This window comes from Armigeres subalbatus, chromosome 3, assembly GCF_024139115.2.
Source record: "Armigeres subalbatus isolate Guangzhou_Male chromosome 3, GZ_Asu_2, whole genome shotgun sequence".
Classification (NCBI taxonomy): Eukaryota; Metazoa; Arthropoda; class Insecta; order Diptera; family Culicidae; genus Armigeres; species Armigeres subalbatus.
In genome coordinates, this window is record NC_085141.1 from 93,859,538 (window position 1) to 93,884,941 (window position 25,404).

General features: G+C 39.6%; 1 protein-coding gene across 1 annotated transcript in view; it reads left to right on the top strand.

Annotated features, from left to right (window-relative positions):
* The first annotated feature begins 14,547 nt into the window (after positions 1–14,547).
* Positions 14,548–25,404, top strand: part of LOC134220963 (neuropeptide CCHamide-2 receptor-like) — a 216,041-nt gene continuing 205,184 nt past the window's right edge. Inside the window, exon 1 of the mRNA XM_062700126.1 lies at positions 14,548–14,865. The gene's annotated coding sequence lies outside the window, so the exon portion shown is untranslated. The remainder of the gene's footprint in view (positions 14,866–25,404) is intronic.

Consider the following 25,404-nt stretch of genomic DNA (forward strand, 5'->3'; position numbering starts at 1 on the left):
GTGCTCCTAGGTTCATTACCATACCGCCACCGTTGTCTGCCATATCGCCATTCAGGTGCTCTTTGTAGTGCTGCCGCCACCTTTGGATCACCTCACGCTCGTTTGTAAGAAGGTTCCCGTTTATGACCTTGCACATATCGGGCTGTGGCACGTGGCCCTTACGTGAACGGTTCAACTTCTCATTGAACTTTCGTGCGTTGCGTTGCGGCGGTTGCGGTGCTTCCAATGGCGGGTCGAATATCTCTCCAGCCATCTTCAAGAGATGCTGCGCCTAGCTGCTCTTCCGTTGGGAGTGTCGCTTCCAGCTGCTGCGCGTAGTCTTGGGCTAGTCTACCGTCTTGCAGCCGCCCAATGTTTAGCCGCGGCGGACGACTCCGACGCGTGTTGATCACCGTCGAGAGTTTTGAGCGCAGACATACTGCAACGAGGTAGTGGTCGGATTCAATATTCGCACTGCGGTAAGTGCGTACGTTCGTGATGTCGGAGAAGAATTTACCATCGATTAGACCGTGGTCGATTTGGTTTTCCGTTACTTGATTAGGTGATTTCCATGTGGCCTTGTGGATATTCTTGCGGGGGAAGAAAGTGCTTCGGACTACCATTCCGCGGGAGGCTGCGAAGTTTATGCATCGTTGGCCGTTGTCGTTCGATTCGGTGTGCAGACTATCCGGTCCGATGACCGGTCTATACATTTCCTCCCTTCCTACCTGAGCGTTCATGTCACCGATGACGATTTTGACGTCCCGCAGTGGGCATCCATCGTATGTCTGCTCCAGCTGCGCATAGAACGCTTTTTTCTCGTCGTCGGATCTCCCTTCGTGTGGGCAGTGCACATTGATGATGCTATAGTTGAAGAAACGGCCTTTTATCCTCAGCTTGCACATCCTTGCGTTGATTGGCTGCCACCCAATCACGCGTTGGCACATCTTTCCCAGCACTATGAAGCCGGTTCCCAGCTCGTTGGTGGTGCCACAGCTTTGGTAGAAGGTAGCCGCTCGATGCCCGCTTTTCCACACTTTTTGTCCTGTCCAGCAGATTTCCTGCAGCGCTACGACATCGAAGTTGCGGGGATGTAATTCATCGTAGATTATCCTGTCGCAACCTGCGAAGCCTAGCGACTTGCAGTTCCATGTTCCAAGCTTCCAATCGTGATCCTTTATTCGTCGCCTAGGTCGTTGCCGATTGTATCGAGTCGTATTATCTTCTATGTCGTTCGTAATAGTTGTTTTTAAAGGCGGCTTATTGGGCCTGCGCAAACCTCCTGTCTCGTCGGAGGGCCGTCGTGTCAGGGCTGTTTAGCGTCCCACCTAACACCAGGACTTGGGCTTGTACGCTTTGAGCGGCACACGGTCGCTTTGGCGGAGCCTACTTGCGGATACATGCAGCTTTTTATAGAGGTTTAACACGGCCCACTGTCAAACCCCACCACATCCTAGGCAGGCGCCACAACTCGCAGATGGCCTGGTGAGGGATCGTGAAGCCCTAGGACATCCCTAGCAGCACACATGTTCCACATAAGTTACTGCTACTTATATGTGACCGGATTCAGTCACAATTAAGTTGCTGCAACCATTTTTGGCTGACTTGTGCTGCTCGGGATAGTCCCTGCTGCCTTTCTCGTATGCAAAGTATTTAATCTTAAGTTTTATCAATTTCAATAATGTCAAATAATTTCAAACAAAATGATAACCTAACAACCCAAAGTGTAACAAACAAACTCTCGCCAAGGCCTTCAACATGCACCCAAACACCCCACAGGCTGGCCACTTTACAGGTACGCAAATCCTGGGCCACTTTCCGGGTACAAGTCCGTCAATAAGTCCCAACAGACACAGCTTTCTAGGCTTACCAGATACTAGAACCTGGGTTATAAGTCTAATGGCTTCCTTCTTTTTCATCCAGCTCCTTCTTTCGGACCTGTCACCGGATCCAGGAAACACCCAGCAGCAGACATCACAAATTTCTCTCTTTGATCATAGCACCCCTCCGGATACATCTGGGGAAGACCATCCCAACACACAACCTGGCTTCTTACTTTTCTTCCCCTGTGAATGGAGAAGTCGACAAGCTGGCCACCCTGCCATCCAGCGATTGTGACAAGCTGTGATAACGTTTGACGTCTAGACATGTCGGCCATTCAGTGATAGACACGAGGCAGAAACACAAAGATAACTGCGAGAATTATATTGAATTTATCTTATTAAACTATAGTTAATTGTTAACATCTAAATTAATTGTTTGAACAAGTTCAAGTGAATTAGTGGGTTACGAAAAACAATTTATATCTGGTCAACAGGCGGATTTGAACTGAAAGTTGACCTGTAGTAACTGTTCAAGGTTAGTTGAGGTTATATCCGTAGAAGCCCAGGTAGCTCATGTGTCAATATTCCCGTAATTCACTCCGTACCATAGTCTGAGGTAGTATTCGTGTCCGTAGCCCGAGATCCAGTGAAGTGAGTTGATAGAGTACCTGAAAGAAGAAAGTAGTGAAATTTGTACTAATGTAAATCAATTAATAAGATTTCAATTAGGTCTCCCGTGGTGTGGAGGTTGTAATCCATCATTAGGGTACGAAGACAGGCCTACTAAATTGTAAGATTGCATTTGATGAATTCAAACACCTATAATTACTGTAAAATTTATTCTTACAGTTGAAGCACTTCAACAAACGAAAGCTATCAAACCAAGTTCGCCTTTTATTTGAGCCTGCAACTTCGCAACCGTCTTTGATGCCGTCGTTATCTGCATCCGATCCTGCAAACCAACACCCGGCCAGGAAGAGTTGAAGTGAGAGGTAAGGGTCATTCGAGCGCGATAAGGTAAGTGCCTTTCAGGCCTAACAAGAAAAGCATTATAAATGCACGTCAGTAATACTTGAAGCCAAGAAGAAACAGCGTGAGGATTTCCTCGATTCGATGAACCCGGCTTAATACGTTGCCGATCTCTGGGGTTAAAGTCAACGCTTTTAGTGACAAGCGAAGATCTTCCAACATCCACTCAACACACGCATCATTACCGATCCCCCACGAGGTATCCAATACGCTTGGGGAGTACTCTACCTAGCTATTGTCATTGAATGACAACTCGCGAGTTCCAGCGGACAATCACTGATCGCATTTCGTCTTTCACAACCTTTCAGGTTCCCCGGATCTACAAAATTCTGGCATCAATATACCGTTTTCTGCTGCTGAGTTGTCGTTCGCCCTTTTTCAACACTCACTCATGCATCCTGAGCACCTCTAGGGGTACATAGGGCCAACATGAAAGATCTCCATGCTGGGCGGCTGCTTGCTATATTCTTGACCTGGGCCCAGGTTAGATTTCTGTCGACTTCCTTTATTTCCTTGCTAAGGCTACACCGCCACGAGCTCATGGGTCTGCCTCTTCTGCGATGTCCTGCTGGATTCCAGTCCAGCGCTTGCTTGCAGATTTCGTCTCCCTCTTTTGTAATGTGTGGCCGACCCACCGCCATTTACACTCTAGAATTTCTGTCGATATTGGTTTTGATGGCATGGATGGAGCACAGCATTCGTGATCCAAATGTGATGGCACCATATCCGAATTATAAAACGTAGATATCGGTTGAAAAATACTTGCAGTTTTTGCGTAATCTCTGCTGATACACACCAAGTCTCACTGGCGTATAACAACACAGATTTTACGTTTGAGTTGAGTACATATTCAAAATTTGGTACATTGACTAATCTGATTGGATCTCCCTTTGGATTAACCCGTTTCAACAGCAATATGAAATTCTCCGGCTCCGACGAGGTTGCTTGAAAGCATCCCTCTTTCTGCCGAGATCCGTTTCCTAGACAAACATGGGCAAACATGGGCTAACCAAACCTTCCCGGATGAATGGCGGGAACAGCTCAGTGAGTTTTACCACGACTACCAGCAATATCCTATCACAACAAAAAAATCGCAACGGTTCTTGGAGTGTCTATCGACCGGAACATCTCCTTCCTTCCGCGGAATCAAAGTCAGCTGTAAGACCTTAAGTAAGGATGCTTCGGTTAAGAATCCAGCAGGCTATCATTCATAGCCGCCTTCTGTATGGCTTGGAACTTACCTGTATCGCCCAATGTAATTTTATCGAAACTCTATCGACAACCTTCAACGCGATGTCCACGTTATATGGCCTAATTTCAAAATCAAGCTAGAATTGATTATCACAGAACTTTTCCAACAACGCTGCACAGTAGGCCTGACCGCTTGTTTAAATTACATTTCCAATGTGTTTCAAACTTAAATATTGACAACAAAAGTGATAGGGTAAAATTTCCAATAATTGAGGGTGTTCCTACGTATTAAACGCAGCAAAACATATTTTTTATCAGTTATCACTACACAAAATAACAGAAAACAAGTCAAGAATTGCATCAAAATCGGTAAAGTATCACTAAAATACCTTATAATTATAAAGTTATAGCACCAATAGTTGCGGTAGTGTTCCTATAGTTGCGAGTCCCATATGAAACCAATGGGATTCGCAGCTACAGAAACACGAATTGAAAAATACCGCGACTATTGGAACACTGCACCAATAATTGGAGGTATCATTTTAGGTAACAATCACAGATTCTGTTGGGATAGAATCACTTTGAGTTTGAAATATGATTGATTAGCCTTTGGATTCATACTTGACGTAAGCGAAATGAAGTACAGACTTGATATGAGAGAACAAATAGTGTTTGAACTGGCTTAGTTCTTCCACTATTGGGTCTTTCAAATTAGACTAGACTAGAAAATACTGCAATCGAAAATTTCAATGAAGCTGTAACACACAGTGTTACACAGCATTCTAATTTTATATTATTTTCGAAGAACTGGAGGAACATCGCCTACGACCGATGATTATGGAGCTGTAGGAAAAGCTTCCACACATGTGCAGTGCAACTTTGTTGCGCCCATATTTCCATGCCTAGCCGGCGAACGAAGCAGGATCTTAAATTGGCCTCGTTCCTGGAAGATATTAAATCCATTCGAAAATTGTACGCGCCATCAGACTCCAGTAATTAATTTTGTTAACTGGATATGATGCATGATTTGACGCCAGTAACCCCGTAATTCTCAGAAAACGGGAAATGCCGTCAAACCATGGCAGTCGAGGTGTTGCGCGGAATTCATCATCGGGATGAAAGTAATTTAGTTGTTATTTATTAGCTCCGTGGAAACACGATGCAAGTGATGTCGAAATATGTCAAGTGGCGATGAACACAATGTGGTTGAGTGTGGGTTGGTCGGTTGAGCCTTTCATGAACTGAATAATAAACACAGTGAAATGTTTTACTAGTTACAGTTAAATAGTGAAATTCATCGAAATATAACACCCAATCAGCGGATGCCAGATTTTTTTTTTATATAAGACTGAAGTATGTGCCTCCCTTCTCAATAATGAGCTGTTCCATCTTATATTTGACAGTGTACTCGCGTACTCGTTTCTTGAGGTTAATATTGCGATCGGAGACCGCTTCGATTGCCTCTATTTAGGGATGTTTGCTGCCAAGGGATGCCGGGCGCCAGCACACCACTGACTGGCCGAATCAAAGGCGATATAGATTATGCTTCGCTCTGGGATGACCTGGAGAAATAGCCATTCTGCCTAACGATCATTCTGCATTAAAATCTGTGTTTTATACTTATTTTATACGACTCTTGTAGAGAAAATATTGTTTTTTAAAACCTTTATAAAACCTTTATAATGTTATTTTGATTTTTGAACCGTCTAAGACGAATTAAGTACTCTCCATTTGATTCCACCAATTATGTTCGATATCTTGGAAGATACGTATTTCGACCACAACTGTGTGGTCGTCTTCAGTGTCTCGTACTTGACTCGAGTCAAGTACGAGACACTGCTGTATCAGTTTCAATTCAAAACAGTTTATAGTTTAAACAAATTTCTCTAAAGTCGATAATTTAACATCTTCAGCATGCAAACAAACGTCAAGGTCTCGAACGTTTCCTAACTTCTATTCCAACGCGTGCATCCAGCATGTTCGGAGAATTACATGAAGTTGCCTCTACAAAGTTATTATTTTTAACTTTATTAGGGTGTTATTTTTACAAAATTATTTCGCCATTCTTTCCCACTTTCGCATTGCATGACCTTGATATTTGGATCAGTTCTTTTCTCGTCGCGTCGTAAGTACTATGGCCATAGGGCTTAAAACGGCCACCGTCAGGTAGGCAATATAAAATTTGTTTTCAGTTAAAAGCTGGTCGACGAAAGAAACATCGACGAACGATTTTAATGTATAAGTTGACTCAAAACCCGGAACCAGTCGTACAGTAGGCTTGAGGCAAGACCTCATGTAGTTGAATGCGTTGCTTTTCATGGGATTTTAAAATTGCGCAGGCCATACCCAAAAAGTCGCAATACTAACCCTTAATTCCCTCTGGTGGAAAGAATGATTCAGTACGGAAAGACTTCCGAAAATTGTGCTAAATTGAGTGCTGAAACTAGACTGAACGTTCCGGGGTACCGACAAAAGGGAAGGTTTGCCGGGGTACCGACAAAAATAATATAAAATCAGATCAGACCGCATCGTGCTTTCGTGCTGTGCGGTTCTTTCTCTCTTTGCGGAAGGAAGTTTTTAATACTACCCGAAGCTATTTTAAATTCAACGGTGCTTCTTAGCGCTATTTGTACCCACTGATCCCGTTACGATCTTTGCAAGGACCCGTGCCTTCGTTTTACGTTGGACCCGTTTGCGGAAAATTCCGACAAGCGGTGGTAATCCTGCAGGGACACCGTTCTGGGAAAAAACCTCTTAGAAGGTCACGTCTCCACGCTCAGCAATGAGCATTAATAAAAACAAGAGGAAGGGGGAGTCTCTGAATTCTCAACTTCAACTTGACTCGAGTCAAGTACGAGACACGGAAGACGACCACACAGTTGTGGTCGATTTACGTATCTGCAAAGATATCGAACATAATTGGTGGAATCAAATGGAGAGTACTTAATTCGTCTTAGACGGTTGAATACATTGCACTAAAAGAGATTAATATGTGTTCTTTGATTTTTGGCTAAAAGGTATTTTCGGCCAAATGATTATCAGGATGGTTTTCGGCTGAATGGTTGGTTCAGCCAAATGGCACATTTAACCAAAGAACTTTCAGCCTAGTGGCCTTCGGCCAAATAGCTTTCAGCCGAATGATTTCCGGCCAAACAGCCCGTTGCCGATTTTACCGATTTGCAAGATTTCCTCACTGATCGGTTTGTCGTGGGTCCGCTGTGTTTTTATATACACAGTTTATCAATTAAAGAGGGAAAGTTGGAAAATTGTCAAAATGCAAAGGTTTCATGAGTTCTAATAAAAAGCCATCAAGCTTGAACTGAAATCAATCTAGAGTGCGATGCTGCAATCAACGAAATGATTGACAGATCGAAAACAAAACCCGAGCGCGATCGGGCAGGTTCGCCTAGTCTCTCCATATAAAAGGAAAGGCTTTGAGGCAATATAACTCACGAATGGATGAACCGATTAGTATGTGTCGTGACCCGGACGAGGTTTCTAAGCTCGACCGTTCGTCGCAACAATACTCAGCAAACTGAACTCTGTTATCGATTCGTTCCAACACGAACGAAAAACCGAAAACACCTTTGCGTTACCATGCAGCACAAGATGACCCTATACACGCTGATCAAAATGAATCAATAAATGAGTACATATCGTTACAAGGTAATAATCTCAGTGGTATTTAATTTTGCAATAACTCCTCATTCCAATCTTATCCACTACATTCTTTCCCTCCTCTACTCTGGAAACGTATTTGAAACTTAAAATGCCTATGAAGTTTGAGAAAATATTATTATGGATTCCTTTTAAAACAATATGATATTACCCCCTTTTCAAGAATTAAGAAAAATATGCGAACGACTCTATATGATCCCAACCTAATTCAAATTGTATTCAAAACCATGACCAATCCAAATCAAATCTAAATACAATCTAAATTGAATTTAATTTCAATCCAAATCTCATCCAAATTCCATCCAAATTCAATTTGGATTTATTCGCATCAAATTCAATTTAAATCCATAATCAATCCGACTCCAATCCAAATCCAATAACAATCAATCCAGATTCAATTTTAATCCAATCCAAAGCCAATCAAAATATAAATCCAGTCCAAAAACAATCCAAATCCAAACCAAATCCAATCCAAATTCAATCCAAATCTAATTCAAAGCCAATCCACATCCAGTCCAAATCCATTCCAAATTGAATGCAACTCCAATCTAAATCCTACTCAAAATCAACCGAATTAAATCCAACCCAAATCTAATCCGAAATCAAACCGAACAATCCAAATCCAATCCGAATCTAATCCAAATACAATCCGAATCTTTTCCGATTTCCATCCAAATACGATCCACTCCACTCACAATTCAATCCAAATCTAATCCAAATCCAATTCACAATCAATCTATATTCGAATCCAATCTAAATCCGATACGAAACCATTTGATATCCAATTCCGAACCAGTCTAAATCCAAATTCAATCCAAAACCAAATCAAATCCAATTTCTAATCAATATGAATCCAAATCAATTCATAATCCAATCCCAATTCAATTCAATTTTAATCCATATCTAAATTCTAATCCGATCCGAAACCATGTGTTATTCAATTCCGAACCAGTCTAAATACAAATCCAAAACAAAATCAAATCCAATTTCTAATCAATATAAACCCAAATCTAAACCATATTCAATCCAAATCCGATCCGAATCCATTCCAAATCCACTCATAATCCCAATCCCAATTCAATCCAATTTTAATTCAAATCTAATTCAAAACCAATCTAAATCCAATCCAAATCCGACCCTAAAACAAAATCCAATTTAAATCCAAATTCTTATTTTAGTTTTATTTTCATCTGATCATTAATTATTTTCGTTTTTTTTTTGTTTTCATTCCAACATATTTTTGGTTTTCGTTTAACAAACTCTCTTGCCGTTAGTTTCATTTATCTCATTGTGCCTTTTTTGTCACCCGGCCTACTCCTCTGCCCTTCTGCCAGGGAGCCTACCGGGGACGCTAGCATTCATCTGTCTTTTTTCTCTTGCCTTTTTTTAATCTTTCTTTGCCACTTTTATGTTTTGTGCCCTTTATTTTGCACCTTCTCTTTGCCACCCGGCCTACTCCTCTGCCCTTCCGTCAGGGAGCCTACCGGGAGCGCTAGCATTCTTTTGTTTTTTTCTTTCGTGCCTTTTGTTTTGCACCTTTTCTTTGCTACCTGACCTACTCCTCTGCCCTTCCGTCAGGGAGCCTACCGGGAGCGCTAGCATTCTAAAGGATTTTTTTATCTTGTCTTCCATTTTCTTATTTTTTTTAATGCACATATTTTTTTTTATTTACCTGATTCCGATGACACCGATTCCAACAAATGTAGGCAGGGAGCTCAACCTATTACAAAAAAAAACAAATGATTTGAATTCTACCGGCTGCGTCATTGTCGTGACCCGGACGAGGTTTCTAAGCTCGACCGTTCGTCGCAACAATACTCAGCAAACTGAACTCTGTTATCGATTCGTTCCAACACGAACGAAAAACCGAAAACACCTTTGCGTTACCATGCAGCACAAGATAACCCTATACACGCTGATCAAAATGAATCAATAAATGAGTACATATCGTTACAAGGTAATAATCTCAGTGGTATTTAATTTTGCAATAACTCCTCATTCCAATCTTATCCACTACAGTATGGTTTATACATGGTTCGATTCGTTCTATAATGGGCTGTGTTTATATGTAAAAAATACATGAATTTTCACGGGGATAGTTTAGAAATCAATAATATGCTAAAAGAATTGTTGCAGAATTGTGAAGACATTTAAGACGATTTTACATAAATCGATCTAGAGTGCATTGCTGCAATATTTGACATTTGCAAAGCAAAAGTATCGATCCCGGGCAATGCTAGTCTTCTTCTATACCGAAAATGTTACTTTTTGTTACGAGGGGGAGGGAGGGGGTCAAAAACTCAGTTTTTTGCGTTACGTAATTTGTGAACAGACCCTAAATTGTGAAAATCTAAAATACAATTTTTCTGTACTTATCCTCGGGTTATTCTGATTCCCTAACAAAAGAAAATTCTCTCTTCAGAATTTACACGGAAGTTTTGTTTTAATTTAATTTTCAAAGAAAATTCTGAATTTTCACGAAAAAATCCATTGGAATGTTCTAAAAAAGAAATTCTCTTAAACTTTCATGAGAAATTATCTTTTTGTTCCACATGCAATTCCCTAAAATTTCGAAGAAATTCTATTCGATTTTCACAGGCATTCTTCAAATCAATCAGAAAAAATCGAAATTTTCATCAGAAAACCCGCAGAATTATTTTGAGGAAACTCTTTTTGATTTCGGAAGAAAATTTTCATATGTTTTCCAATTCTTCTAAATTCTCATTTCCGCAAATCTCTTACGAATTTCTAAAGTAAATTTATCTAATTTATCATATGAACATAACACGTCAAATTTAATTATATATATTTGGGCAAGGATTCAAGGATCAGCGGCATGACAGATGTAGTATAATGGCGTGTCAAATCCGCGCTACCGAGGAAAATCATCTTAGCCATTAAAAATACAACATTTCAGATCCATTTGGAAGTACTTTTATCTCACAAAATACAATGCAATTGTTTTTTTGTGTTACTTTTTTTTTTCAATATATCGATATCGAAAGCATAAATATCGATATGACCGATATATTGAAAGCAAATTATCGATACAAAAATATCGGATATTGAAACAAAAATATCGATATTCCGATATATCGGAAGTATCGGAACATCCCTAGTGGTAAGGGAAAATAGAATACAAAATCACGGAGACTGTTACATTTCGCACCTCATTGCATAATTCGCACCCCTAGTTATATTAAAAATTTCCCACCTTATCGGCCGCGACGATTTGAAATCGTCGCAAAACAAATTGACGCCAAAATCGTCGCCAGCAGAAATGGCCATAAGATCTGCCAAATCAACTGTAAACAAAATTATATATACTCAATAATCACATTATTTCCCAAAATTGAGCCCTGTTTTTAATGCAGATTGACATTATTTTCTAATAAAACTAACATAATTTTAAAATAAAGATGTTGGCGACGATTTTGATAGTGCCTAAAAAATGGTCGGCGCTTTTGTTACCGAGGAAACAGACAATAAATCAATCAAATTAGATTTGTAAGGAATGACAATAAAACCTCTTGTTTAGCGAGTGTGGAGGTTCTGTTGGCAAGTAAGCAATCGGCTTCAGACAAGTCACCGAAATTGTGAGTTATATATTATTTCTAATTATGTATTAAACGATCAATAAATATATTATTTCAGCTTTATAGCTAATGAATTAAAAAATATATATTTTATTTGCTGTAAGCATCGGTTCGAAGCCACCAGCCAATAGCTCCCGCAACAGAGACAAAGAATAATAACATTCTTAACATCCAAATAACCATTATGCCAAACAAATATCACGCAAAAGGACTGTCATAAAGTCCTGTCATGGCCTCTATGCTCAACGACATTATGACCAATGGCATTGCGCCACTTTATGCCAAAGCAAAGCAAGCGACTTTATGCCAAATAACCTACCACCATTCAAACTAAAGAGCAGATGAATCTGTGTCAAAATGTCAAAGGTCAAAAGGTCGAAGGACAAAAGGTCGAAGGACAAAAGGTCGAAAGGACAGAAGATCGAAAGTACAAAAGGTCGAAAGGATAAAAGGTCGAAACGATAAAAGGTCAAAAGGACAAAAAATCGAAAGGACAAAAAGTCGAAAGGATAAAATGTAGAAAGGACAAAAGGTCGAAGGTCAAAAGGTCGAAAGTTTGAGAGGATAAAACGTCGAAATGTCGAAAAAATGACAGAAGGTTGTAGGAAAAACAGATTAAAAAATAATTGGGTCCAAAGGTTGAAAGGATGGAATATTGAAGGGTCAAAAGGTCGAAACAAAAATCTGAGCCAAAAGGTCGAAGGACAAAAGGTCGAAGATCATAAGGTCGAAGATCAAAAGGTCGAAGGTCAAAAGGTTGAAAGGACATAAACATTTGTTAGTTTAGAATGAATATTTAGCCAGATTTGATCAAAAGGTCGAAGGTCAAAAGGTTGACGGGCAAAAAAATTTGTTAGTTTAGAATGAATATTTAGCCAGATTTGAACAAATATTATTGATCGACATCACACACTTTTTTTGAAATCTGAATAATTAAATCACGTAACGCAAATTTGGGCAATTTAATACCCCTCTCTGTTTTACAGCGTATTGTAACGGTTTCTAATCACAAGAATAATTTATCTCTTTAAATAAAAATGAGTTCAAATTCCCCTCCTGACGATTTAACTCAAGAACGGGTTGAACGATTTGCAAAATTTCCTCCCTAATTGATTTGTCTTGGAATACGTAAGGTTTGCAGGTACAAAAAGCTGGTGAAGGTAAAAAATCGGCGGAATACCACTTTGGGGCCGTGGTTGAGGAAAAAGAATCAATAGCACGACCTTTGACCTTTTGACTCAGATTTTTTGTTTCGACCTTTTGTCCCTTCGACCTTTTGACCTTTCGACCTTTTTTCCTTTCGACCTTTTGACCTTCAAGCCTTTGACCTTCGACCTTTTGACACAGATTTTTTTAGACCTTTTGTCTCTTCGACCTTTTGACTCAGATTTTTTGTTTGATTACAGGTCTTTAAACTCTCAAAAAAGGACGGTTTGTACTCATGTTTCTCGAGAAAGCGGAATCGTTTAGCACTCGCGAACAAGATCCGCAATTTCTGATACATGAATTCAAATAAGGTTGTTCCTTTCCTGCGACGTCACTCAAAGGAGTGATGTTGTAACCCTTCTGAGAGCTTGCGGGCTGAGGTCTGATATAAAGTGGGCTTAGTGGCCGTGCGGTTAGCGACGTCAATCGTCTAGACGCACGTGCTGTGGAGTGTGGGTTCGATTCCCGCCCCGGTAAGGAGAAAACTTTTCGTAAAGCGAAAAGTTCTCCACTGGTCCACTGGGTGTTGTGTAAATGTCGTGTCCGTCTGGTCGAAGACGGTGACCCTGTCTTCTAAAACGACGATGATGCTGAGAATGTCCATGGGAAAACTTTTCAGAGCATTTGTCACATCCAATGCATAGTTTTTTGTACGAACAATTATCGACAAGAATTAAAACAGTAAAGAACCAAAAAGAGCCTAGAAATACGAACTGTCGGACAATCACGATAGAGTCCAAAAATGGAAGTTACAAATTGTTACTTACAATAGCCGTCCTAGTTAGCACTCATCCTGCGTAATTAGTACGACGGAAAAACATTTTTTTGTGCAAGCTGCAAATGTGCAATGATGAAAAACTGTTTTTCGTTTGATTTTGGAGTTATGTGCATCCTAAGCGGTATGTCAGCTTAGAAATTGGATACGAACGCGATTCACTTTAATATTTGAAACTGCCTGAAACTATTACCTTCTCTATTTCAGGATTTTCGATTAGGAGTAATTAGGCCTCTATACCAGGTCCACAATGAAAATCATTTCCGAGTTATGTAGCTTGTTTGATTTAGGCTATGGAAACAGGATTGAGTTTAATAACAATGAAAGAATAATTATTTCATTATATTTACCTCGGAATGAATATATTTGATCATCCCTTTACCTTTCATACAATAAATACTCTGAGAAAACTTCCGCTCTCTCGTGAAAAACCCGAACGAGCACGTGTTTATGTTTTCCACCGGCTCGTTGATCCGAAATCATCATCATCTTTGTAACCCACATTAGTGTGTGGAAAACGAAATTTGTGGGATCACGGCTGCCCGCCTCACTGACTGCCTGGTTGGGTACCCAACCGCCACAACATTTAGAATATTTGGCAACGGTTGGTTCTGTTCGTTCCTGACCACAGACCAGTTCGGTTCGCAGTGTGCCAGCCCGGTCTCAGCTGGTAACGTATGACCGGCTCGTGCTGATGCCACGGTAGAGGAATAGCCGGTGCTTACGGTCTGGAAAAATAGCAGCCAGCCAGTGCCAAGGTTGGAAACTGTGCACCAGTCGAATACCAACGCTGGTGAAAAACGGTTTAGCTTTTCCGATTTTCTCGCGCGAGTCCTATTTCGAGGCAAGACATCCATTCTGAACGCAGTACCGCTGTTTGGTGATTTCGCGCCAGTTACCAGTTGATCCCCTGCGAAGAGGAAAGCGATTTCCATGTGATTAGGAAAATTCGCTGTTTTATTTTTCTGCGGTGGGTCGTGGTGTTTGATGAGTTGTTGCCGGGTGGGATTTTGGCGCGCGCTAGCAGTGTATAGAACCCGGCAGGTTCTAGTTACAAGTGAACGCAAAAGATAATGTTTCGCTGCTGGAGATAGCTGCAATTGTTTGGTTGCCCGACGAAGCTAAATTGGGCCAAAGTTTGTGTTTGTTCAGCAATAAGGAAGATTGCCTGGTGCGGATAATTGACGGAAAAGCTTGTTGGGCTGGATTCCTGTTTTCGCGGGCAAAACGCCGACCGAAGACGAGCAATTTTTTGGGCGAGTGAGTTTAATTGGGTGCCGGATTTGGTGTTGACTGAAGATAGAACCGCAATAAAAGTCGACGTGAGCAGAGAATTGTTCGTTTATCTGCAGAATAGAAGCCGGCTGTTTCTCCAGTTGGAGGAAAGGTTGTGGGATAGTTTGTAATTTAATTTTCAAGTTGGAAATTGGAATTATAGAACGGTATAAAATGTGATAGAGTGTAAGTGAAATTCCGATAGTTGAATCCGGCAAGGTTCAACTAGCTTAATTAGTGTGGTTTTGAACTAAGTGAAGCTCGTTGTCTGTGAAGGATTTCGTAGTTTGTAGTGAATTCTCAGTCTATAAAGGTAAGTCAAGTGTTGCTTTCCTGTTATGCCGCTATGTGCATATTTGCATCATTTTTTTCTGGGTTATATATAAGGCAGCTTTACGTATAGCAGCGGTTGGCACCCTCAACAAAACCTTTGTTAGGTTTGGAATAGGTTCTCGATATTTCATGAACGATAGAAAAAAGGTTGGGTAAATAAATAATTTAAAAAATCTTGTCCTTTTTGCCTCAATCGCCATTATCTAGTCCAACGGTTATTCGGCAAAACGCCCATCCCCCCTGAAGCAAAATGCCTTTTGGGTATTCCCTTACATTTGCCGTGTCTGAGATGGCCGTAACAAAATTATATTTAAGATTGAATAACATTTTATCGAAAACCATTTCGCGGTTGAACATTTCGTGGAATAACATTTGGCGGTTGGTAACTTTTCGCGGCACGACATTTGGCAGATTGTACCTTTTCACCGAATGACTTTTAGCGGAATGTACCATTTCGCGGAATAATAATAATAATAACTTAGCTTTCATTCATTAGTGTTTTAGTGTTCTCAGCAACTATTTCCTGCGAGATTTCTAAGCCAAGTTACCATTTTTTTTGCAATCGTGTAACACGAGATTAACACGTTAAAACTTTTTTGCCTAAAAAAATTGAGACAATTTTCATCAATAAATTTCCTAGACCGGGTCCGAAGTTGAATCCAGTCTTCTTCAGCATAGTCTAGCTTGGCACGGCTATGGAAGGCCTCCCAGAATATGTAGAAGTGGTTTTTCAAAAATTCAATTACCCCTTACAAATCCTTTATTATATCTGACAGTCGGGCCAGATATAATGCAGGGATTATACCGAGGAAACGTATTCATTTAAATCTTCTTCTTCTTTGTTGGCATTACATCCCTCACTGGGACAGAGCCGCCTCGCAGCTTAGTGATCATTAAGCACTTCCACAGTTATTAACTGCGAGGTTTCTAAGCCAAGTTACCATTTCTGCATTCGTATACACCCAGGTTTTTTGACGTAGGACTACGTCTGTCTTTTCTATATTGGGATACACTTTACGATTGCGAAAATCGGGGACCGTCACGAAAATATGATAGACTTTAAACTTTAATATCTAAACCGTTTCTCGATGGATTTTCAATTTTTTTGGACCATACGATCAAGAATGAGTCAACGCTTCTTCGTATATATCTGAAAATACTGATTTTTAACTATTTATTATCGATAATTGATAAAAAGTTTAGAAATAGGTCAACCAACCAATCACATACATGCATCACTAGCACAGACATAAAAAATCAATCACTTGCGGGTTTGGATCTAATCCTCAGTTTGAACAAGATTTCACGCGGAGCAGACGCATCAAATCAATCGCTGCGGAGCGGACACAGCATCACGGAGGCGCTAATAACATTTTCAAAGGAAATCCATTGCATTGGTGGTGGTACTCGATGTGTTGCTGCAGATCATTTAACCTCAACGAACCAGCATTTCATATGAAGAAAGGGTTTACTATGAAAATAGCACTTAGGCGATCCCCCACCACCAGTGCCGATGCTGAAAATTTATTACAAATTGTGGTGTCAGCTAGTTGGAAAGGAGCATTGGGAAAAGAAAAATTGATTCTTCTCAGGACCAACATTTTATGAAAAGAAAGAGTAAATTGCGAAAATGGACTGCTTCGTTGGCATCAGGTTTGGCGTGGTAGCTTGGTTGCTGTTAGTGATTCCATCCATTAAAATTTACTGCATCATCTCCGTCCGATGCGCTATCAAATTCGCTATTTACGATTGAGTTTTGCACTTTGAAGAAAGTTTATTTTGGATAGTCGGATCAACCTTCTTTTGTATAAAATGGTGGCTTTTGTATAAAATCAATGAAGACGCCACCTCAGTGGAAACTATCTGCAGCAACCACCCATCAGTGAACGTCACTCGGACATACAGATGCCAAGAGATAATGTTTTGTAATATGAAGAAACTTCGTCTTGAGTCAAATTTCTGTTGTTATTCCTCGCAACAATAAGCAACATAAACAACATCTCATAACCAAATTCAGAATCTTGCGAGAAAATTTCATAGGATTCTTAGAATTTGTCATCAATGTCTTAGAACGGTCCGTTGTCTGCGGAATCCCGATCGAAATGGCTCGCGCGCGCCGGAAAGCAGCTTTCTTATATCTAATGAAGTAATTCCATTAGCCCCACCCCTTCATTAATCGTTATGAGTGCACATTACATTTACACCTATATCAGATCACAAAGGGGCGGAGCTAACGGGCTTAATTTATTGAATACAAGAAAGCTGCTTTCCAGCGCGCGCGAGCCATTTTGATCGGGATTTCGTAGAGAACGGTTGAACAAGATTTTACGCAGAGCGGACGCAGCAGCACGAAGGCACTCTGGTAGCATTTTCAAAGGAAAATTATCGAATTGGTGGTGGAAGTCTGCGTTGGTGGTCGCCATTCAACCTCAACAACAAATCAAAATCTTGTGAGGAATTTCCATTTGAGTGCTACTGACGCCATCCATTTGAACAAACTCATTGCATCATCGCAACGACGCGACGTGCGCTTGTGATTGTGCTACCAAAGGGCAACTTTCTGTCGTCGCCAAACGATGGTAACCCGGAAAAATCGATATCATTTCTAATGACTAACGAAACAAAACCAAAGAATCTTGCCAGAAAATTTCACTTTCCGTCGACGACGGCCAAATCGATGAAGACGCCACCTTAGTGGAAAATGTCGTTTAGCTGCCCTAGTTTTTCAAATGGCGCATTATTAAAAACAATAAATCTTTCCAAAATCGTCATTGTCGTTTAAACAGCCGAACAGTCTGTTTGTCTGGGTAAACAATTTTCCCAACGGTCGAAACCTCATTTTGGATAAATAGTTTAAGTCCGGAAAAGGACTGTTTGTAATTTATTCTTGAAGTCCCGCTCACTTTGCCACCAGCGCTATAAAAAAACGATGCATGTACGTTTCCTTCGCGGGAGTATTTGTGTTTGGTTTCGCGCCACCTCCGATTCTGCTTATTTTCCTTTATTCCGGACATTTTTGAGCATAATGTCTTCTAGGATTCTGATGATATCCACTGAAAGATAGATGAGCGGCGTCAGTGGCGATGCGGCCGATGAGTCGTTCCTTTTCCACGGCTGGTTCATCCAACTGGGAGCTACTTTCAGTTTCTTGTTTCGGATTTGATTCGGTTGACCTCCGAGCAGTTTGCACAATGCTAATAAATTTACACAAATTATGATGAAAAACCCGTATAGCTACGTAGTCCTGCGTCACCTTTGCGTACAACCCGATTGGGCTGCACCTTTGAGTTTTTTTACACGGTTTGGTTTTAGTCGTTTAAGACCTTCAGCGTCAATGAAATAATGAGTTAACCCCACGAAAAAATTCACAAAAAATCAAAGAAAATTCAGGTGGTATTTAAAAAGCTGTGAAAGTTCGGGTTAACCGGGAAATTAATGAATTCCAACCGTGTAAAAAAAACCTGGGTGTATCATGAGGCTAACACGATGATACTTTTATGCCCAGGGAAGTCGAGACAATTTCCAATCCGAAAATTGTCTAGACCGGCACCGGGAATCGAACCCAGCCACCCTCAGCATGGTCTTGCTTTGTAGCCGCGCGTCTTACCGCACGGCTAAGGAGGGCCCCTAATTTCATTTAAATATGGCTTTATATTCTTCCTTCGTTTTGTACCGGGTATAGGCAATCTTTTGAAGAAGGCAACACCCTTTTTCTTCGCCTTATACCGGGCAGACGCATTCATTCAAAGAATTTATTACCCCTCCCTTCACCTTATGTCGAGCAGACGCGTTCCTTTAAAGAACGCTTCATCTCCTCCTTCCACCTTATAATGGGCATACGCTACTATGTAAAGAAGACATTACCTTTGCCTTCGCGTTATGCCGGGCAGACGCATCACTTTTAAGAAAGCATTACCCCTCCTTTCGCCTCATATCGGGAAGACGCGTTCTGTTTCTCTTCATTTTGCGGTATTACAACCGGATGCGGTCATTCAAAGAAGGCATTTCCTTCTTTCATTGCTTCAAATCGGTTAGCTAAAATGAATGAATTGTTCGATCGAGCCGATTTTATTAGCCAACAACGGGATAAGATTACCCGTCAAACACAACGTGTCGTGAGCAGGGTTTGCAGAAATCGCTCTCAATAGATAACGAACAACGACAAAAGAGAGGCAAAAACTGTTTCGAATCATAACAAGCCATGATAACAAATTTTTCAAACTTGTACATATACAAGTGCGAAAATACAGAATCGGATAGACAGCCCTCACAGAAAAATGGTGATTCTCGCTTTGTTTTCGCTCATTTCGTGTAGGTTACTGCACAGCTGTGTAGAACAAATTGAAATGCATCATCAGAGGCAGTGCTCCCCACATTTGGAGTTTCTAAAAGAAATTTATCATGGGGTATAGCCTCCCGAGTCAGTTCTCTATCATGACAACTTGCAAAAGAAGTCTCTCGCGGGATGCTACATATCGTTTATGTATACAGAGATAATAAGTGAGAAACTTGCTCATTCTCTTTGGGATTCAATCCCTGGTCATGAGCAAATCTGTTAAGGTAAGTTGTCCGAAAAATTAGTCAGATCTCTGCATGGGTTTCAAGTACATATAATTTTTGAGCCCATAGTGAGATAGGACCGATTTGCAATTGGAAATAATGGGACAGGATTCCCAGTAAACCACATATCGTATAACAAACAGCAAATAAAGTCGCAATTACATCCATTAAAAATCTAAATCGCACTGCATATCAAACTTTGTCAAATTATTGTCAAAAAATGTTGTATTGAATGCATCATATACGATAATTTTTACTATAGTGAAAATCAGTCGTAATTGTGTGAATGAAAACTCGTAATGACTTATATTCCTTGCAATATGCTATATCAGTGCAAATGAATGACCATGTGAATCGTAATACAATCGAAACCCCTTCAGTCCAAATGGCTTGTAGAAGTTCCATGCAGTTGTAAAGATATAAGTTGTGAAGTTTATGTTGGACAAAAATCCGATTCACTTTAAGATGTGCAGTATGGTGCGGTGGTAGAGTATCCGCCTGCAGATCCTAAGATCACATGTTCGAGACTTGGTGCCGGCAATTTTTTTTTTATTTTTATGTTGTATCGTAATTATGTTCGCATGATGTCGGAAAAAATCGTGAAATAAAACTCGTATGTACCTATATCGCCTCCACTTTGGTACGTATATAGCCAATCTGTGCATTATATACGATTAAGTTGGTTCTTATATAATAACTTATATCAAGAGTTATAGGTACCAAAATGTTTACTGGGTTCCCAGTCAAATGCAACCTGTTGCTAGTTAATCAGTTAAGAGTAAGTGCCAAAAACGTGAGCTAGACTTTTCACGCCTCTGTAGTATAAACATTTGTATTTTGGCCATGGCGAGACTTTTTTACTCGTTACTGGAGTAAAAAAATAATTTGGCCATAACTTCTGATCCCATAGTCCGATCCGACCAATTTTCAATAGAAAACAATGGGAAAGAGTCTGCGTCGAATGCTTGTTGCGAGCAAATCGGTTAAGAGTATACATAGTATACGAGAAAGGCAAAAACAAAGATTTTCTCGGATAAAGCCAGAAAAAATTCATGAAAAAAATCCAAAAAAATCCAAGGAAACAAACGCAATAAAAATCGCATAGAAACGTGCCACTGCCGACTAAAATGACGTTCGGCATGTCGACAGAATAGCCTTCACCGAGTAATACTACGATAAATGATCGCCGTCGACGATTGTCGGACTAGCACACGCGTTGTTTTTGCACACACATTGAAATAACGGTCCATATTTTTTCGACACATAATTCATAATTTTGATAGTACACTCGTCTAGCGTTATGGGTCATGGGGACTTCTGTTATGGACCATATTCATCTTTTGAGAGAGTCCCACTCATGATGTGTTGATCACTGAACTTACTATCGAAACACGGATTATGGATTTCAGGGCACCCTTGTATTCTCGTATGTGTTTATTCGCAATATCACCTAAACTCTGTCGGGTTTTCCATTTTCATTAATTAAACAACACAAGCATTTCTCAGGGCCATTTTTTTTATTTTTGTCATTTCTTATTTTTTCAACACTTTTCTTTAACGTCTGTTTCCATCATCGTTAGTCACAAAACTGAGGACTTTGCCTCCAACGCTTGCTGAAGTACGCCGGCAGATCATTCTCTGCGCTCTTCGCTCAACCATCGTATTTTGCTCTCTCTCGAATTTCATCAACTCGAAGCTCAGAGAATGTTCGAGAACTAGCAAGGCTATATGTTTTTAGCTGACACTCTAATAAATTGTCAAACATATTTGAAATGTAACACCCTATATTTTCCAACTAATATTCTTCTAATATCACTGAATGAAATCATTTTATTATCGAATTAACTATTCTATTTCCTACATCCTTCTCCTCCTCTATTCTCAATGTTTTGAAAAATGAAAACAATTAACAAGAGTACACTATGCATTCTGTATAATTTGTTTCATGAAGAAAAGATTTTAATCGTCATAAAAAATAATATTATCTCAAGAATTAAAAAAATCAAATAGAAGTTTTATGATAAACTTAAGTAGAACATCACTGAAACGAGAAAAATAATTAATATCACATAAAATAAAAATATATTTGAAACGATACTTACCAATAATCAGCATACAGTGATCGTTCGCTAATTTGTGCGTTTTGTCAAAAAATAATGTTGTTTACTTTTGCATTTTCAATTGGCCAAAAGACGACTTTTTATGGATTATATTATATTATGGATTATATGGATTAATTTCAAAATATGTCGAAAAATGTTATTATTCCTTACACAACGCTAACTTATCTTTATCACGTGATTATGATAATCACGATTTAATGTTATTTTTGAATAAAACTTCCAAAAAATCAACAACACAAAACAAGATTATATACAATATTACTTTTATAATGGTTGTTATAAATGTTTAACACATTTTTCACTCGTCGTTTTTACAACTATTTTTACAAATCATCTTAGTTTACCATTTCTCACACTATACACAAGGCAACAGCTGATCTTGTTCAAGCCGTCAAGGGTAGAACTTACCAGGCTCTAGAAAATCAATCTTGCATCTACTTGCATCTACTGATCTTGTTCATGCAGTCATGGGAAGAACTTACAAGGCTCTAGAAAATCAATCTTGCATCAAAACCAGAAAAATCCAACAATATTCTCAGTTCATCTCAGTTTACACTTTCTAACTCTATACTTATGGCATCTTGTTCTGATCTTGTTCATGCAGTCATGGGAAGAACTTACCAGGCTCTAGAAAATCAATCTTGCATCAAAACCAGAAAAATCCAACAATATTCTCAGTTCATCTTAGTTTACACTTTCTAACTCTATACTTATGGCAACAACTGATCTTGTTCATGCAGTCATGGGTAGAACTTACCAGGCTCTAGAAAATCAATCTTGCATCAAAACCAGAAAAATTCCAACAATACTTTCAGCTCATCTCTGTTTACACTTTCTAACTCTATACTTATGGCAACAGCTGATCTTGTTCATGCAGTCATGGTAGAACTTACAAAGCTCTAGAAAATCATCTTGCATATAAACCATAAAATCCAATAATAATCTCAGTTCTACTACGTTTACACTTTTTATTCTATACACAATATCACATCTAATCTTTATCATTCAGTCATGGACAGATCCTATCAATCGTAGATAAAATTTGATGCTATAGGAATGCACCGGGATAAAACGTCCTCTCAGAGACGCACCAACCCACTCAGAGATTGGACTTTCTATTGGATCCACCTGGATCAAACGTCTTCTCAGAGACGCACCAACTCACTCAGAGATTGGACTTTCTTCCATGTGATCCAACCGGATCAAACGTCCACTCTGAGACGCACCAACCCACTCGGAGGTTGGATTTCTTCATATCATTCACTATAATGTGCTCAAAAGCAACACCAGTCGGGAAAACGGGAAGTCGGGAAAACTGATCTTGTTCATGCAGTCATGGAAAGAACTTACCAGGCTCTGGAAAATCAATCTGGCATCAAAACCAGAAAAAAATCCAACAATATTCTCAGTTCATCTCAGTTTACACTTTCTAACTCTATACTTATGGCATCTACTGATCTTGTTCATGCAGTCATAGGTAGAACTTACCAGGCTCTAGAAAATCAATCTTGCATCAAAACCAGAAAAATCCAACAATATTCTCAGTTCATCTCAGTTTACACTTTCTAACTCTATACTTATGGCATCTACTGATCTTGTTCATGCGGTCATGGGTAGAACTTACCAGGCTCTAGAAAATCAATCTTGCATCAAAACCAGAAAAATCCAACAATATTCTCAGTTCATCTCAGTTTACACTTTCTAACTCTATACTTATGGCATCTACTGATCTTGTTCATGCAGTCATGGGTAGAACGTACCAGGCTCTAGAAAATCAATCTTGCATCAAAACCAGAAAAATCCAACAATATTCTCAGTTCATCTCAGTTTACACTTTCTAACTCTATACTTATGGCATCTACTGATCTTGTTCATGCAGTCATGAGTAGAACGTACCAGGCTCTAGAAAATCAATCTTGCATCAAAACCAGAAAAATCCAACAATATTCTCAGTTCATCTCAGTTTACACTTTCTAACTCTATACTTATGGCATCTACTGATCTTGTTCATGCAGTCATGGGAAGAACTTACCAGGCTCTAGAAAATCAATCTTGCATCAAAACCAGAAAAATTCCAACAATACTTTCAGTTCATCTCAGTTTACACTTTCTAACTCTATACTTATGGCAACAGCTGATCTTGTTCATGCAGTCATGGGTAGAACTGACAAGGCTCTAGAAAATCATCTTGCATCTAAACCAGAAAAAAATCCAATAATAATCTCAGTTCTACTACGTTTACACTTTTTATTCTATACACAATATCACATCTAATCTTTATCATTCAGCCATGGACAGATCCTATCAATCGTAGATAAAATTTGATGCTATAGGAATACACCGGGATAAAACGTCCTCTCAGAGACGCACCAACCCACTCAGAGATTGGACTTTCTATTGGATCCACCTGGATCAAACGTCTTCTCAGAGACGCACCAACTCACTCAGAGATTGGACTTTCTTCCATGTGATCCAACCGGATCAAACGTCCACTCTGAGACGCACCAACCCACTCGGAAGTTGGATTTCTTCATCTCATTCACTATCATGTGCTCAAAAGCAACACCAGTCAGGAAAACCAGACTTCAGAAAATCAATCTTGCATCAAAACCAGAAAAATTCCAACAATATTCTCAGTTCATCGCAACTTACACTTTCTAACGCTATACTTATGGCATCTACTGTTCTTGTTCATGCAGTCATGGGTAGAACTTACAAGGCTTTAGAAAATCATCTTGCATCTAAACCAGAAAAAAAATCCAACAATATTCTCAGTTCATCTCAGTTTACACTTTCTAACTCTATACTTATTGCAACAACTGATCTTGTTCATGCAGTCATGGGTAGAACTTACCAGGCTCTAGAAAATCAATCTTGCATCAAAACCAGAAAAATCCAACAATATTCTCAGTTCATCTCAGTTTACACTTTCTAACTCTATACTTATGGCATCTACTGATCTTGTTCATGCGGTCATGGGTAGAACTTACCAGGCTCTAGAAAATCAATCTTGCATCAAAACCAGAAAAATCCAACAATATTCTCAGTTCATCTCAGTTTACACTTTCTAACTCTATACTTATGGCATCTACTGATCTTGTTCATGCAGTCATGGGTAGAACGTACCAGGCTCTAGAAAATCAATCTTGCATCAAAACCAGAAAAATCCAACAATATTCTCAGTTCATCTCAGTTTACACTTTCTAACTCTATACTTATGGCATCTTGTTCTGATTTTGTTCATGCAGTCATGAGAAGAACTTACCAGGCTCTAGAAAATCAATCTTGCATCAAAACCAGAAAACTCCAACAATATTCTCAGTTCGTCTCAGTTTACACCTTCTAACTCTATACTCATGGCATCTACTGATCTTGTTCATGCAGTCATGGGTAGAACGTACCAGGCTCTAGAAAATCAATCTTGCATCAAAACCAGAAAAATCCAACAATATTCTCAGTTCATCTCAGTTTACACTTTCTAACTCTATACTTATGGCATCTTGTTCTGATTTTGTTCATGCAGTCATGAGAAGAACTTACCAGGCTCTAGAAAATCAATCTTGCATCAAAACCAGAAAACTCCAACAATATTCTCAGTTCGTCTCAGTTTACACCTTCTAACTCTATACTCTGGCATCTACTGATCTTGTTCATGCAGTCATGGGTAGAACGTACCAGGCTCTAGAAAATCAATCTTGCATCAAAACCAGAAAAATCCAACAATATTCTCAGTTCATCTCAGTTTACACTTTCTAACTCTATACTTATGGCATCTTGTTCTGATTTTGTTCATGCAGTCATGAGAAGAACTTACCAGGCTCTAGAAAATCAATCTT